We start from the raw sequence: 14,357 nt of genomic DNA on the forward strand, positions 1-14,357 counted from the left end.
ATCCCCCACTGCAGTGCTTGGAGCCGATTTTCCTTGGATTCAGCCCTGTATTTCTTCAGGAATGAGCTTTCTAGAAGGCTCACCTCCCTGTGCCTGGCTGTGTGACACCTAACGCAGCACAGCGTCGTCGCTGCCTTTGCTGCCAGCACAGACTGCAAACCCAGCGGCGGGCAAGTGGGTGGCTTGGACCTGCTGCAAACCCTGGGTTCGCTCTGGGCTAATCTGAGCTGCTGGACTCAGTGCGTTTAAGAATTGTCAGCTGGGTTTGGCCCTTCCCTCTTTCTACCCTTCCTCTCTCAGGTCTCTGGCACAGCTAATGGATTGCAGACCTTTTCCCCTCACATCCCGGCAGAGCGCCTGTGTTTTAACTGCATCGCTGTTTGCATGAGGTGGAGATTTTTCTAGGGAGCACAGAAAAGTAATTTCCCCCTGTACAGTGGATTCGTGGTGAAGGAAGTGGGGAGAACCACCAACCACTTTCATTTTTATAGTAAAAAGTGGTGGAAATTACTCCATAGCAGCAAATCTGTCCCTGTGGGTATCCTCTTTGATGTGCAAAGGAAAGGAATGTTTTAGCTGATCTCAATATTTTTAATTCTCTTGCTGATTTCGAAGCCCTCTTTAGCATGAGCTACCAAAGGATTGTAGATTACCCTGTAAAAGCAGTTTTGTTATTGTCTCTCTTAACCCCAGCTAGCCTTCAATTTCCTGCCATCATTTTTATTATGTCTTCTTTCAGCTGGGAATGAACAATGAGCTTTATTAGAAGAAAAGGTGAGAAATGTAGTAAGGAAAGCCGCTCGTGTGTCATGCCAGAGGCAGGCACCCCGGCTGGGTGTGCGCCGCCGTGTAAACGCAGCACCAGCTCCTCCCAAACCCGCTCCGGCTCTCCCAGCTGGAAGGAGCGGCAGGGGCTCTCCGCTAGCAAAACTTTCCTAATTCAAAAGATCTGATCAAAAGTTTTCCATCGGTCTTCTTAGTGTTTCTGTAACAGATTGATGTGTACGACAGCTTTGGCGATTTGGTCAAATCGTGGGCCTTTTCCGAGCCAAATTCTGACTTGGGTCTGCGCCTCCTTTTGCAAGAGGAAAACATTTTTCTTGTCATTGGCAGAGAGGAGGTGGAAAAAAATGGGAAAAACATGGAAGAAGGGAAGCTTCTCCTGCTTTTTTGATTTTTCCTCCCACAGAAAACAGGGGGGGGTTGCCCCTCCCATCAGTACAGAATACATTTTTTCAGTTAGAAACTGCTGGGGGAAATTTCCTAATAAGCAAGCCCCCTACTCATTTATTTCTAAATTTTCCTTTCGTAATAATAAACCTTTCGTAAATTCAGGCCTTAAAAGCCTTCCCTCCCCCCCCCCCCCCCCCTTGCAGTCTGTTGTGCTACTTCTGCGTTTCCCACACAGCTCTAACATTATATTTTTGATACCAGGACGAGGCAAATGTCTCTTTACGGTCTCAGAATACTAAAGATTTTTTTTTGCAGTGGAAATAGTCACTAAGGTTTACAATTAAGCAACTGAACGCTGCTGAAGTTTCAGTAGATATTTGCTTCTGACATTCAATATATTGTTCATGCGCTGATTTTATGGTGCCACTAGTGAAGTAAAGAATCTTTATCCCTTACATTGAAGATTTCACTCCCTTCCCTTTGTAAGGGTAAATCTTTATTTGCACCAAGATTGACTCTTGATGATACAGCTTGCTTACTCAGTGGATGGCTGTTTCAGATAATTGTTCTATTGCTATTAACACAAGTTCAAATGTTGTTTAATTGTGGGAATATACAGAACATTGTTGCCGATCGGGGTCATTTGGAAGCCGAGCTGAATGCTGATGGGGCTGTAAAGGCAGCGTTTATGCAGAGAGCCTCGCTCCATCTCTTAACGTTTTATTTTTCATATCATTTTAAGATCTTAAAATAGTAGCTGTCTAGGTACGCTGAAGGGCTTAGCAAAGGAAGATCGACTGGCAGATATCACACAGTGCAAAAGCCACAGCTGTAACGGAGCAGTGTTTCTGAAGTAATAATATAAGGTAAAACTAATGTGCGTTTCAAGATAAAGGATGTTCTTTGGATTGTGGGTGTTCAAACAGAACACAACAACATTTCTGTTCAGCACACTCTTTAATTCTCAGTTAAGATAGATCCCGTATAATTGTAGCTTAATCCTGGTTGAAAACTCCCTGACAATTTTCAGTAGAAACGTGAGTTTTATTGGAGAAATGTTTTCACTTTCAGATCTGCTCTTCTTCAACATTTGGTTTGCTAAAATCATCCAGCAACAACAAAAAAAAACCTCTACCACTGTAAAATGCATCTGGAACCTGACAAACAGATTGGGGTTTGAGCCAAGAAAAAATCAGCAGCTTCCGTCAGATTTTTGTTTGCTTGAGGGCTTTAGGGGGAGGTGGCAGGTTTAATACAACAATTCATAGTTGCTGTTTGCAGGGTTTGGTTTTCCAACACATAAGTCAACACCATCTCCTGAGAATTGGAACAAAGACAAAATAAATTTACTTTCATTTAAATTTTCAGCAGAATAACGCTGCTTTTTCTTGCTCGTTTCCCCTCTAGATACGTGGGTCTAGTTCCAACTGAAGGAGCACTCACCACCAGACTTGATTCCAACACCAAGAAGTTATCCAGGCATTTTCCTGGCCTGGCTCAAACTGGGAGGTCTCAATGGAGTGATTTTGATGATTTTCTCCTTTCATTTGATCTTCCCCTGCTTTTGAGTTTCTCCCCAGAGCTCCTTGAGTAGACCCTTTTGCTGTGAAGGGGCAGCTCAAGCAAGGCCAGGAAGGTCCTGCCATCTCCTGGGTTAGTCTCAAGCACGTGCAGAGTTACCACGAGATGAAATGTGTTCCTCTTTCGGGACAGTCTTGAAAGTCTGCATCTCACTTCCCAGGCTTAAGCTGCTAATGTAAACTTGGGTTAGCATCGGGACTGGAAACTTCTAAGCCACTGCAAAAAGAAACTGGATTCAGCGTGGCTCAGATGCATTTATTTAGCTGGTAAACAGTTTGCTCCCCAAAACTCACTCCAGTTTTTCCCTACTGGGAAAATCCAGTTGGGGTTAGGGTCAAACCCATCTGCCTGCAATTCAGTCCAGCTGTGTCTTGGTCCAGCGTCTGAAGCGTCTGAAGTCTGTGTCTCGGTCCGGCATCCTTTTATGAGTTTGGTGGAGCGAAGGAGGTGCGTGTACCCGAGCAGGCTGTATTTGCGCGATGGGTTGAACAGGGGCGGCTCTGCCGGTGCTCAGACCATGGCGAGGGGACTCTGCCGTGACAGGGACTGGCCTTGTCCCATTGCATGGGGCTGAGGACCATGTGTACCCCCATACTTTCATACCCCCAGGTTCTCAGGGTCTTCCCCATAGGGAAAACACTGCTTCATCCCTCTTGAAAACGGAGATTAACATCTTTACAGCATAAAAAGCCTAGTTTGCAGGCTGACACTTCCTTGTGATTGCCTCTCCTCTCTCTGCGCTGCACGAGGACGTCAGCAATCTCTTTAATTGTGTAGCTCCCTCACTCGTCGCATCTCTGCAGAGATAAAGTGCTTCAGAAGAAACCATCGGGGCAGGATGAACCCTTCCTGCAGTGGCAGGCAGACGACCCCCATGTGGCACAACCCAAAATGACTGGTTCCTATAGGACCTAACTGACTTTTGTGCCTCCTGTGCTCTTTGCCGCCTTTCTGGAGCTCTCCTCTGGATTGCAGTGCCACAGCAGGGCGCAGGCAGGCGGGAGGACCAGGAGTGCTCCACGGTATCGAGCGGGCAGCAACGGGGGGCAGCGGGGCCGTGGCGGGGCCCCAGGCACCGATCAATGCTCATTCTCTGCCGGTCCCTGCAGTCACTGGCCCATGGCTGCAGTCTGAGCATTGCACTGCTGTGCAACAATTTGTAGACTGTAATTGGCTTAATGCTTGGCTTACCCGTTTAGCATCGCTAAATGGCGTAACATCAGCCACCTTCCACTTGCACCAGAAATAAAGCTCCACAGATGTGGGAAACTTTGCTGGAGTTCACACTGCAGTTTGCTCGCTAGCCTGGCGTGGCAGCTCCCCATCGAGGAAGCTCTGAGCTGCGGGTAGGTGGGCAGCGCTTCTGGCATCCCTGGGTCGTGGCATTGTCTGTCCTGGCTCCAGGGGAAAGGGAGGGGGATTTATCTGCAGCTGCTTGCCTCTTGCTTACCCCATAAACCAGCCCGCCGAGGTGCCAGGCTGAGAGGGCTCTCCCACCCCCGCTGCCTCAGATGGACACGGGGAAAGGGGAGGGGAAGGCTGTGGGAACAAAAGTCCACCCCATCTTCGAGACCCCTGCAAGCTTCATTCGGCCGGCCGGTGCCTCCAGCAGCAGATGCGTTGGCTGATGGGATGCAGCACAGCACCTAGTTCAGCGCTCTCTTTCCTTCTTCCCGTCCTCATCTAAACCACTGATGGGCCAGAGAGCAGCGCAGCGGGGATGTGCACGTCTTGGTCTGCCCTGGCCTCCAGCTAACACCAGCACAATTCCCTCTGGCTCCCGGAGGAGGCACTTGCCAAGCTGCGTGCAGTGGGACTTCTGCCTCTGGGCTCGGCTGGAGGAGGTCTTCACCTGGAGGGATGGGTGATGCTGGTGCACCCAGGTCATAGAGCCTGCGGAGCTGATATTAAGAGAAGGCCTGGCCAGAGATCCCAGGCTGCTGGAGCTGATGCCCTTTTGTGGGCTACATCAGAAGTTCTCCTTGCCTGTCTTGGCCATCTTGATGGGTCTGGAGTGGCTGGTGGAGCGTAGCAAGCACCCATGGGAGCAGCACAGCAGCCACAGTGCCGGGGCCCTGGGTGCACCTTCATTGCTCTGACCACCCTCACCTGGGATCGCTACCCACACACCCTCTGCAGGTGGCCCAGCAGCTACATTTAAGCTCCATTTGTCTGGTCTGGAGCAACCTCTGACATGCCCAGCAGCTGAGCTGGGATGTGCCAAGCTTGCAGGGCTGCCACCCTGCCTGGGGACAGGGCTGGTGGCACTGCGGGGCTGCCACGGGGGCCACTCAAGCTGGTGTCTGTAGCAGGAGCTTGTGCTGGTCTTGCATTTCCAGCTAGGGGTGAAAGACTGTGGGGTTTGGCCGGTGGGGGGAGGGAAGGTGTCAGTTCTTGTCTTAGAAGCGTGTAAACAAGATTAAACCCCTGTGAACTGAGGAATGCTGATTGGGTTTATCTGCATGATGAAGGTAGGAACTTATTTCACAGAGCTGAGTGATACAGGTAATATTTCCAAAACAAAATCTCCAATTTGAAATCCAATTAGGGTTGCTAAGTAACAACATAGTTAACCAGCCAATATTTGCTAAACCCAGGGTTTTGCAAGTAAGGAAACAGCTTCAACAAATTGCACTAACAATATATAAATATGTTAATATTAATCCAAAACAAAAATGTATAGTTTACTGCAGTGCAAAACCTTTTAACACTGACTGGATTTTAACAAAGATTTTCATCCTTATTGGTGTGATTTTCAGAAGCTGTTTCAGTGCTTTCCACTTCCTTGGCTGGGGGGGTCTGTACTTAAACTGCAGTGTTGGTGGGACAGGGAAGGGATCTGAATATATAGTTTACAAAGTACTGCATAACCTCGTTGATTAGCATATATCTTGCAGATCTGAAAAGTAATTTTGATGAACAACAGTTGCTTGAGAATGCTCTTTAATGGTCAGCTGCTTCTGTAAAACTGATCTTCCCCAAAAGTTACTGCAGGTTTTACTGAAATGTGTTGTTTTTCAAGTGCGTTCTCGGCAGACGCATACATTGATCTACAAATTCCCTGTCTGGCTCTGTTCAAAACACAGCTCTCTGAGGAGCTTCAATAGCTCTCCTACCTGCCCAGCCTCCTGCAGCACCAGGTGCTTGGTGCAGTTCTGGGCTTGCCTGGGACATCTGCACGCCCCACCAGGAGGTCCCAAAGTGGGACCAGCGCTCTCGCGCTGAAACACCGTGGGTCAACCTGCAGCACGAACCCCGTCTGCCAGGCAGCCTTCGCCACCTCAGAGCAGCTTCTGTTTGGTAGGACTCCAGATCGGTCGAGGGGTTTGAGCAGGACTTGTCAAAGGCTCTTCTCTGTTCCTGTTCCAGTAGAAAAGCAGGATTGCTCCGGTAGAGCTGATCGGGGCAGAGACCCCCTCTTTAAGGAGAATCCTTTCTTCTCTCAGTCAGTGGCTTTAGGACTTGAAACTTCTTCTGAGTGCTGGGGGGAGATGCTCCATGGGGGTCTGCACCACCGCTTCATGCTCCTGCAGGTCCTGCAGCCCAGGTCCCCTGCCTAGCCGTGCTGACCCTACCGTCCCATGATGAAAGGGAAATGCCACATGCGATGGCTAGCTGAACTCTCCCAGTGCTAATGATTTGCTGCAGAAGGCAGTGAGATCAGGATTTTCCTGGCGGACAAGGCTCCGAGGCGCAGTTAAGCTCGTTGCACTTGGCTTGGGTGGATACTCCAGTGGCCGAGCCACGCTTGCATCAACCGGAGAGCCTTGTCACACCAAAGAGGCCTCTTCTTGCTCCCTGCTTTGTTCTCCCCTGGCTCCTGCTTTGCCCTGACTCTGTAGGCTCACAATCCTCTTGCGTTTGTTGGGCTCCTTTGGGTCCCACACAAATGGAAGTCCAAGGCAATGGCCTTTGGTGGGTGTGGGTGGCATGTTAATGTGTTTTCTGTGAGGAAACCTGCTGCTTTGGTTTCGTGAATGTTCATCCCGGCAAATTGCTCTGTCTCTGTTCAAGGATCTTTGTAAATATATGGCCTAGAAATAGCAGGAGCTGCAGGTTAGCATTTTTTCACCAAGGAAAGATTATATTTCAAGACTTCCATCTTTATATTGAAGGATAGCAGGAAATCTTTCTTCGATCAACCTGTCTTGAAGCAGGTGTCTAACTCTGTTATCAGCTTATTCCTTATGTGTGCAGTGCTGCGCATTTGTTCTATCTGGCAGCTTCTTAGCTTGGGGTAGGGCTTCCAAATTCCCTCTGTGAAACAGCTTTCCTGCTCCAACATGAACCGCATGGAAAATGACCCTTCGGGTAAGCGGAGCACGAGACTCTGTGCTGTAGTTGGAGAGGAGGCACCTGGTTTGTCTCGTGCCCATTGTGGCGATTCCTTTGCAGTCCTTAGCAGCCCAGGGACGGACTGCCCAGGCTCTCTTCCTGGGGAAAGGGCTGGGGGGAGACAGGAGCAGGTGTTTAAATGCATGGAAAGAACCAGCTGCGAAACATCGACGTTTCCGGCTCTCTCCCCTTTTGATGGGGAGTGTTGTGGCAAGAACCCTAACGTTATGGTAGGGGCTGGGGAGCATACTGTCCCTCAGCCAAGTAGCTCCTCAGAGATTTTCCAGTAGCTTTGGGAAGCTGGGCAGATATGCCACTGGAGGAGCGCTGAGCCCAGGGACTCCAGCCCGGTGGTACTCCAGCTTCTCTAGCTCGTTCCTGTAGGCAGTGGCTGCTTCCCAGCACCTGAAGCCTCTGGCCTTCGGCTACGTGTAGGCTGTCATGGTTGTATAAGCTTCTAGAAGCTGAGCTGACACTTGGAAACTTCTCTGCTAGCAAACTGACTTGGCTCCTGACTGTCTGCATCACATTGGCTCCATCCTTCAGTAAATAAAAGCATTTCTGCGCAAGGGAATGGGAACGATGCGGACTATCGCCGAGCCTGGCCAGACCCACAGCCGCCTCCTGCCACAGAGATGACTGTGATCTGGTGTGGTGGAGGACTAGAGCAGCATCCTAGCAGACCTTTTTGCACGTGCAAAAACCAGTGCCCAGGTGTCACTGCGGGCCAGTCTGTTGCCATGACATGCGTGCAGCCGGGACCCCAGAGGCTAGAGCGTCAGGCTTTTGCCCAGAGCAGCGGTATAAAGCATCGTGCCAGCCAGCTGAGACTGGCTATAATGGAAGTAATGAACAGTGCGGCTTCAAATTAAAATAAAACTAATGGAAAGGGCAAAGACCTTAACTGTCACTCTGATGCGTCTCAACAGAGTTGCTTATACTGTGCTGAGCTCACCACTCTGGGTAGCGTGACCCTTTGGGTCTGAGGCTGGTGTGCCATTCTAATGATGCATACCTACCCCTCCCAAGGGGAGCAGGGTGAAGGGCTTGAGGAATGAGGGCTCGAGGGCAGACACCTTTATTTAATACACCATGACGATGCATAACTAAAGCTTTTTATCTCACTGGATTTTGCTGATAGGTGGCAGTTCTAGCATGGGTCTGATGAAGTCCGTCCCAATCTTTCCAATGACACTGCTTTAACTTTCATCCCCTTACTGCCGCTTTCCCGTTGCTGCTCTCATTTGGAGGTGAGTGCTTTGTCCCTTATACAAGGAGACTAAGCTGGGAGACCTTACTAATACTGGTGCTTTTGCACCCCCCCCCCCCCCCCCCCCCCCCCCCCCCCCCCCCCCCCCCCTTGATAAGGATGATGAAATCTCTCTCACCCGTGTGGTATCCTGCCCTTTCATATAGCCACCTCCCCAACGGTTAGGAGTTTTCATCATGGGAGGGGGAAAACAAACAGAAACTTCCATTTGGTTTCCTTGAAGGTCTTTTCCAAGCATAGCAGCAGAGTGGGGTATGAGGCCAGTCTTCTCTCCAGGTCACTCTCACAGCTGCGACTTTGGTTTGAAAATGCACTTGGATAGCTAGGGAATGAGTATTTGTCAGGAGACTGCTTTTGAGGAGGAGGGCTTTGTGTCTTGGATGCCCTGAAACCACTTCTGGGAGCATTGTCTCACTCCTTAAGAGGCTTTCTATCTAATAGAGAATTCAGCAAACACTCTTGTGGGTTGAGAAAATAATCCTTGGACCAACTGCATGTGCAGGAGGATGGCTGGGGTGGGAAGAAATCCATTAAGGACCCTGAGTGTGAAAACTGCTGGGTTATGACCCCCAGGTATTTTCCTCCTCAGAAATGCCTACCACATTGTTGTGTCCGTCTCTCAGAGGGGAAGGTGCTAAATGTCCTTCTTGTTTGCCCAGGTGGTTAAATCCCAGTGCCACCCTGTCAGGTTTTCCATGTGGTGACAGATGGGGACCTCGCTGGTTCCCCTGCGTCTCACCGAGCACCTTTCCCGTTCCAGAATGGAAGAAGGATGCAGCTAAAATCAGCCTTTAATCTGGCTGAAATGCTTAATCACGAGCCTGACTCTGGAGGGTGAGGAGACAACCGTAACCTCCATTTCCCACTGAATGGGGTCGCAGCAGCTGAGGCTGGGATCTCTGCAGGGACTAGACCGGGACTTGCTCAGGAAGCCATGGGGTAGAGGGGCATAGCTCCTGCCCCACAGCTCAAAGCGGGGACCATCATCGTTACAGCAGGGACCCAGCTCGAGCACAAGCTGCTGCAGGTGGACAGAGCCAGAGGCTCGATGCCGCTGTACCAAACCCGAGCAGCATCACGCAGAGACCTGAGCATGAAGGTGTCTGGAGAAGGGCAGGTGCCTTCAGCAACAAAGCTGGACGTCACTGCTCGGGGCACATCGTGCCCTCTGCTATACGTGTGTGATTGGCAGTTGTTTTTCAAGCAAAGGTGGAGTTGTGTGCTAGACTCCAAAGCTGGGGAGTGTGTGTACAAATGATTGTTGCAAGCTCCCAGGTATGGTGGGAGGCCTGTGCGTCTCCAGCTTCCAGCACAGACAAGGCAGAAGCAGAAAATGCCTGTTTGAAGGAAAAATGATCAAGGAGCACAGACAGGAATGGGAAATAGATGGGCTGCATAAGATACAGCTCTCCTGACAGCTTTGTGCTGCTGCCTCCCTTTGCAGCGCTCGCCCCTGTGCACCAGAAATCGCTGGGAAGGAATTGCACACGCAGGGCTGAGGTGGTGCCTCTCAGGAGGCTCCATGTGCATCTCTGAGCCAGCGACCCTGACCCGCTCTGATCTGCCTCTGCTTTCAGCCCCCTGGCCCAGAGCCTGGTCTTTACAGCTGTCACCGTGCTCCACGCCGCCGGGACGAGGGTGAGTGACTGCAGGCTGCTCCGGAGGAATGCACAGAGCTCACCGGTGCTGTCCTTGCACCCCTTAGAGCCCTTCAGCCAGAGCAGCAGCCCCTCACTGGGTGCCTGGCTGCCTCTGTCACTTGCTGTTCCTCTGTGCTTTGCCCTCCCCTTCCCCACATCTCGCTGAGACAGGAGGGGAGTTGAAACTCTGAGACCTGGCAAGCGGCATCTCTGAGGCCTCAACATAAATCGATCCATCAGTAACCTGAGCAGAGGGGCATCTGCTGACTTGGGTGAAACAACCCGATGATAAATTGAATTAGAAAAACTGCTGGATATTGGTGCTTGGGGATGCAGGACAGCGGAGACTGTGTTAAGGGAGAAGCAGCATAATAAATGGCTCCTTCTTGGAGGCCTTGGAATGCTGCCTTTGCAGTGTGTGCTGCTGAGGGTTTACAGGGAGATGCAAAGTGTCCCTGCACCCTGGCCTTGCCCCGCAGAGGCTCCCAGTCCTGCTGAGGGTATGGCCTCGGGCTGCACTGCGCAGGGACCCTACACCCTGTACCAGTGACAGGAGTGCGGCTGGTGGATCAGGCTGATGACCGCGAAGGGTGAGGTGGTGGAGTGACAGGTAGCAATGGCAGGTCTCCGTGGTTGGTAAGGGATTGTGAAAGCAGCCCAGGATATCAAGCTGCATGAAACAATTGCTCTGTCTTGCCTGGAGGCAAAAGGGAGAGAAAAGGCTCCTGAAACCCTCGCTCTTCCATGAGTCCATCTTTCCCAAAAAAGCTGGTCTACTCTGTCTGTCCATCTGGTAAGAACGGAGCAAGCTGCAGGGAAAGCGGAGCAGTGCCTGACCCTTGAAAATGCTCGTAGTATTTGGGTGAGGGAGGGAATTTTCTTACAAAACAAACCACGGCAGCTTTGGAAATGTAGTCCCAAGCCTCTCTGCAAGTTCTTCACTGAGCCTCTGAGACATCTTTATGGTGGCTGTGCCCAAAACCTCACATGGGAGGGAAGGTTGGGTGGCTCAGAGCAAAAGGAGGTGCAGGTGAGACAACTCTGCTAGGACCTGTGCAAGCGAGGCAGCAGGGAGAGGTACACAGCCAGGCTGCGGGACAGCTCACCAGGGCTGCACCTCTTGCTGCGTGGAGCTGCACACATCTTGAACTCAACTTGGGAAACGCTTCCTTGCAGCTAAGGTGTTTCCTGGAGCAGCAGGAGGATGACAATCCTGATTTTGGGCTTCAGCACCAAGCCCCAGTTTAGGCAAACTCTAGGTGCCAGGAAGGTAGCGTCACATGGAGGGCAGAACCTCTGTGGTCCTCTTTGCTGCACTGGACCTGCAGTGCTGCAGGACCGTGTGGGAGACCTTGCTGGAGGCTGCGAGCAGGCTCATGCTTCTCCTCCGAGAGGGGAGAGCTAAGGGGGAGGACTGAGTCACGCAACATTGCTTAAGCTGCTTCTGAAGTCCCTTAGAGTACAGCTTAAGGCAGTGAAGCGATCCTCGCAGCAGGCTCGAGGAGGAATTACGGAGCAGCAGGCAGGCTGGCTGGGGGACGCCGGGTGCCTGAGGCATGGCGAGGGGGTGCCCGTGGGCCTGTAGCAGGGTGGACTCACACACTGCTGCCCACAAAGAAGGATCAGGATGTGGGTAGGTGGCAAAGTCAGAAAGGATTAATATGTGTCCTGCTGTGGGAACAAGCCTCACACGTGTGTTTCCAGTATGGCAGTTACTGCTGATGTTTGCCGCAGCACTGCTGGGTTCTGGGGTGCTTCTGCCCCTGCACGGCGACCCGGAGGAGCTGAGGATGGGATGCTCACCAGGAGACTCGATGGAGCGTAAATACCTCCTGCATCTGTAGCGCAGTGCTGCGAACCAATAGCTGCGTGAATATTTAGCATCTGCTGCTCTCTGCTCTGAAAGGGTTTCCATGCCGGGTCCTCCTGCTCCTCCGGAGACCGTGTTACTGGGTTCTAGCGCGGATGAGGCTGCGGGGGGGTGAGGGCGGGGAGACAGCCTCTGTTGGGAGTCGTGTGCCGTTGGGATGTGCATTTCAGAGGAGGATGGAGACAAATGGCATCACTAACAGCTTGTGTGACAGAGGAGCCAGAAAACCGAGGAACAGCTGGCACCGGGCACACGGTGCTGCTGAACGCATTTGGAAAGTATGGATCTATAGAGCTGTGTGGGTAATAAACCACGAAGCTGTCGACGATTCCCCCGCCCTTCCCAAAGCAGGGGAGAGGAGGGAATGGGTTCAACCCCTGCTCCTCCCAGAGGTGGGAGGTGGATTCTGACATGGAGCTCAGGACCCTGGGCTCCTGCAGCACCGATCAGCTTGGAGCAGCTCAGTTGTAACGGCTGGTTTGAAATGAGATCCGGAACTGGAGGAATACCATTGAAACCATGCTGAAACCATGAAATGCCTGCGGAGAGCTGGGGGAAGCAGCATAACATGTGAATGTGTAGCTCTGTCTGGAAGAGTTGATTAAAATGTCACTAATTCCTAGGAAAAAAAAAGGTCTTTATGCTGGCCCCTAGTACTGCAAGCTGGTCCGGAAAGGTGTGGCTTGTGAAAGGGCACCTCCTGGACAGAGATGGTGAGTAATTGGGTTGTCAGCTGGCCTGAGCAAGGCTCCAAGGAGAAATAATCGTGGTCCTTCCCTGTCCCTGAGAACAAGAGGGCCGGTGTGTGCAGTTAGGCCAGCTCCTGTCCCCTGCCTGTCCCCAGCACGCTTTAGGCATGTAGTTCTGCTCAGACCTCCCCGTCTCCTGGGACCATCTGAACCCCATCACAGTGCTGCAGCACCTCTCTAACTGTGCAGAGGCTTGGTAAGCTTTCTATGACTTGCTCATACCCAAATGAGTGTCTTACAGCTTCCCACCAGCTTGGACTAGACTTGGGACTATGTCCACCTAGCAAATTCCTCACCCACACCTACCTCCCCTGGCCTGGCTGCTCAGCTTAGGAGTTGAGGGTCATCAGGAAGCGGTTGCAGATGAGGTTTATAGTATAAAGCGCTCTCTGGCAAAGGTTCAAAGCAAAGATTGTTAAGATGCAAGACACCTTCCCCTGGAGATTGAGTTTGCTAATTAAAAATGCATTAATAAATCTAATGTTTCGGTCCTAGACATAGCGAAGGAGCAGTCAGGAGCTATCAAGCATAGTGGGGAGGCAGTACCAGACGAGTCAAAGCCCTGAGCATGCTTGGGGATCGGGTTGTCGAGGACCTGCCTGGAAGAAGTCACTGAGGTGCTTGTGGATGGGGAAGGGAGGACATCCCGGGCGCTTGGTGGGAAGAGCGCTGCTTGCCTACAACCCAGTGAGGGGGTCGTGGCTATGGGTGAGAGCTGGGAAACGGCCTGATGTGCCCAGCAGCTGGAATCTGTGACTTGCTACCCCAATAACCCTGCTGAAGCCAAAATGGCTCAACTAGCCCAGAGTTACTGTAGGATTGTGGTAAAGGCTGTGCTGCAAGTGCAGGCGGAGCGTGGAGCTGCTCGCAGGTGCTCCTCAGTACCGCCTTGCCTCCTGCATGGTATCAAACATCCGTGCTGTGTCCCTTCTTCCCGTGTGTGCGTTTTGGCATCGCATCCTCACCTCGTCCCTGAAAGGACTCGCTGAGTAACTGTACATCTTGGGCAGCTTAGGGGAGCTGAGTGAGCCCATGAAAGGTTAAGTGGTGTCACTGTCTCCTGGGTTAATGATGTCCCCAGATGATGCAGGCGGAACATTATTTACTGAGGACACCAAGCAGGCAATCGTTCTTCAGGAGAAAGTCATAAATCTTGTTACGTCTCAGTGATCCCATCACTGTTACTTACAGCGGCAGCAGCGCAGGGCTGTGCTTATTCCAGGGACAGGATGGATGGATTTTGCTTTTGTTAAAGCAGAAAGATGCGTTAAGAAACCAAACACTGTCTTTCGGTGGACGTTCTAGGGAGCGAACCTTGGGGGGGCTGACCGTGGATTGCTCACATCGTCACTGAGGGGTGGTCAGCCAGACCAGATGTGTGGTCAGGCTGCCTGGTGGCACGGTACAAACCTCAAAGGAAGGACCCCACCCACAAGGACACATCTCTCTAGCTCATGGCCACCTTTTCTGCCCGCACTGGTAGCTCTCCTCATGACAAGTTTGCAGACTCTGGTTGGTTGAGGAGGCTCTGTGGCTTTCCTGCCTGCTCCCAGTGAGTCTGGTGGTCCCTGCACCCATAAATTCTAAGATGATCCCACACCTTCTCAGTGTAAGCTTTGTTCTAATAAAGCATTTGTCAGGTTGAATTGCTGCTAGAGCGATTTGCCAGCAATTAATGCTTTCCATTGAAACCACTACCTGCCAGGAGCAGAGAGTGTCTTATTTATGGCAGCAGGCTG

The sequence above is a fragment of the Falco rusticolus genome, chromosome 13, assembly GCF_015220075.1.
Source record: "Falco rusticolus isolate bFalRus1 chromosome 13, bFalRus1.pri, whole genome shotgun sequence".
NCBI lineage: Eukaryota > Metazoa > Chordata > Aves > Falconiformes > Falconidae > Falco > Falco rusticolus.